At 37.1% G+C, this 3,390-nt stretch overlaps 1 long non-coding RNA gene across 1 annotated transcript; it reads right to left on the bottom strand.

Annotated features, from left to right (window-relative positions):
- Positions 1-342: 342 nt before the first annotated feature.
- Positions 343-1,421, bottom strand: LOC141350811 (uncharacterized). The gene is made up of 3 exons (XR_012358943.1): positions 1,345-1,421; positions 664-752; positions 343-535 (listed from the first exon to the last, which is right to left on the bottom strand). It is a non-coding gene; the product is annotated as an uncharacterized lncRNA (long non-coding RNA).
- Positions 1,422-3,390: the final 1,969 nt, after the last annotated feature.

Genomic DNA, 3,390 nt, shown 5'->3' with positions numbered 1-3,390 from the left:
TGGAACAAGATGGCCTGGTTCACCTTCAAAGAGACAGGTCCTTGCAGTATTTCCTATTTTAAGATAATAGGCTTAAATTAAAATTGTGGATTTAAAGATGAAACAAAATGCCAATCAATGTTCCATAAAAATAGTTAAAATACCCATGTTAAAATTGAAACCATGCTGAAGCCTCTGTATTACAGTTGAAAAGAAGTGTCTTGTCACACTTTCACCTATGGCAGCATCCCCTGATTGTAACAGATTCAAATCAACAGTCCATAAAGAAAAGAAAATGGCCAATAAAACCAGCTAAGAATGCCACTAAATAAATGCATTTATATTTGTTTAATACAACCTTGGAGTTTGCACCTCACAGGGCATGCCCATTCTATGCCATTTTGTTTGTAGAATGCAACAAGTTCTCTGTCTTGATCTTCCTTGTCCATTCTCACATCCATGGCCATCAAGAGGGATTTTCCAGTCTCGTGTTGGCGAATTATTTCCTTAGTGTATAAGGATGCTGCTTTATTTTTGTCTGGTTCAATTTTCCAATCTGCAAAACGCATAGAAGCAACATTTCAACACTTTCAGTTGAAGCTAGTTGTACTCCAACACTTCAGTGTTAGCCTACATCTCAGAAATGAGTTACGTTTTTAATTATATTTCAAAACTTACACATACCACGACTCATGCTTGTGGCTTTAGCTGCATTTGAAGCTTCAGCAGTATACGTCAGCGGCACAGAAAATCCAGATGTAGATGGTTCTTCCCTAGACAGATTTAATTCCAGAGGTTGTATACTTATAATAAAATACACATACTTCATAACCATACTTGTGTGCAACAAAAGAACAAAAATTCCTTTAGAATGAATTACCTAAAAAGTTTTAAATTAAACATTCATAATTTTAACATAAAACACAATATTCAATTGATATTTGTTGTAAAGAGGAGCTGAGACAATCCTAACACCACACACAATAAAAGTGTACATTATGTGACCAGCAGAGGCGATTCTATGATTTTCATTTTAGGGGGGCTCAGCCCCCAATAAGTGTATGATTTAAAAAAGTATAACTATTTTAGAGTCCAATTCTCACTATTAAGTAGTTCATTGCACATGTACATTGTGAATGAATTTTTGATCTTATGCCTAATACAGGGCTGAAGCACCCCCTAAAAAGAGCCAAGTGAGACCAATTGGTGACCAGTGATACGTTCCTACAGATTTCTCAGAGAATGTTACATGCTGATATAATATTGCTCATTGTTAATTTTGAAGTTAAACATTCACTGATTAATCTGGAAATAAGTATTTTGTGCACTATCAAAAAAAAACTGTCAAATAAAATAATTTCTCACCTGTCACCCATGCAAAAACTTGCATGAATCTCGATTACATCGAGAGACATTTCTTTTTGACATATTGGGCAAGTTGCCTAAAGTAAAAAAAAAATGTCTTAATAGACGGTGGGCCGAGGCTCCGTATCTGCTTTACTTTTCGAAATGGATGATCCCCATGGAGGGAGAACCTGAATTTGTAAAGTTTGGACGGTTGTTTTATTCTCAACGATATGAAAAGTGTTGCCACTCGCATTTATTGCACATTTTCCCCCGAAATGATAAAATGTCCCCGTAAATATGCAGGCAAACGCGGTTGCCTACTATATCAGTCGAACCAATAGAGCGGCAAGATACTGACAAAGGATTATTATTAACCAATCAGACGTGGGTTAGTAGATCAGCTGTTACACGGATTCAGACACGAGCTGCAGCGGAATTGACCATCGCCAAGGACATTCTTTGTGTGATTGTAAGTATTAATTTGATTTAATTGATATCTATTTAAAATGTTTGTTGTGTACATTAGTTTGTTCAAACGTATGTATGCGTCTCGTTAGTGTTGTTTTACGTAGGCGTAGACGAACGTTAACCGTTCCATACAACAACGATGTTCCGTGCAGATTAACTTTTACCGCCGATCGGTCATACACAAAATATGTGTCGTCTTCATTTCTCTTACATCTCCGTTTAAGAGAGACACACCCCAGCCGAATGTTCTAGTAATATTTCATAAAGTTTGCGCCCACTGCGCTTTAAAATGACCGGTGGGCAAGCCACACTTCGACAGCTGCTGGGTGTGTAGACAACTAGAGCAGCGAAAATGTACATTTTTATATAATTTATGCTTTTCACAGTATTATAGTTTTTATAAGCTGCAATGTTTACAGTCAAAGTTCACGTTGTTAACAGCCTCTCCTCAATGACTGTTTTGCCGAAGTGCTTGTAACGTTACCCATTTGCATATTTATGTGTGTTAATGTTCTTGTGTTTTTGTGTGGTGAGGTACCGGGTATAATCTCGATAGCACCCTTACGAAAATTAACCATGGTTTTATTGTGGTAAAAGTGTAGTAACCAATGTATTTTGTTGTATTGATTACTATCAGCAAAACTATGGTTTTACTACACTAACCACGATTTAACTATAAAACCATAGTTGTCAAAACAATAGTTATTTTGTGATTACCATGGTTTTACTACAGTAACCATTTTTTTAACTGTAGAAAAACAATGGTTAATTTTTGTAAGGGCAGGTGAAGTGATACCTTGTTTTATATTGTTAATTTTATTTTAACCCCTTTACTGCTGTTTATCTGAACCTTATACTTCTTATGTTTGCAGATAATGCAAGGTGTGGGGCCTGCTGGGATGTGTAAAGACCATGGGCTTAAGACCTCAGAGCCTGTGTTTTTACTGGCGTTGCCTCGCCATCCTCTGCCTCCACCACTAAAAAAGTGCAAAACAATAGGTTTAGGTTCTGCACATCACTGATTGAAGAAAAATGATTTGTAACTTTCAGCAGTGAAAAACTCATGCTACATATATTGTTTCCACCTGTTCCCTTAAGATGGGTAATAAACCAATTTCACATCGTTTAGGGGTCTCATTTATAAAACTGTGCGTAGGATCCTTACTAAAAGTCTACGTACACACAAAAGCCAAAAATGGCATACGCAAAAAAATATTAAGACCTATAAAACAAAGCACTGTTCCCTTTATAAATCACAGATCACCTGCAAGTGTTCATACATGAATCATCCTCAGGTCCCACCCTGCAAGCCCATCTCTCATTAAGTTTTTTCTTTTATAGAACAAAACCTTTGTGTGGGAACTGGTGTACGCACATTTCCAGCCCCGTTTTGTGCATACGCCAGTTCCCACACAAAGGTTGTGATCTATACAAAACCGAACTTAATGGGAGAATGGGCTTGCAGGGTGGGACCTGAGAATGATTCATGTATGAACAATTGCAGGTGATCTGTGATTTGTAAAGGGAACAGTGCTTTGTTTTGTCTTGATGTTTTTTGCCGTATGCCATTTTTGGCTTTTGTGCATGCGTAGACTT

The sequence above is a fragment of the Misgurnus anguillicaudatus genome, chromosome 19 (genome assembly GCF_027580225.2).
Source record: "Misgurnus anguillicaudatus chromosome 19, ASM2758022v2, whole genome shotgun sequence".
NCBI classification, from domain to species: domain Eukaryota; kingdom Metazoa; phylum Chordata; class Actinopteri; order Cypriniformes; family Cobitidae; genus Misgurnus; species Misgurnus anguillicaudatus.
This window is presented reverse-complemented; position numbering and strand designations above follow the sequence as displayed.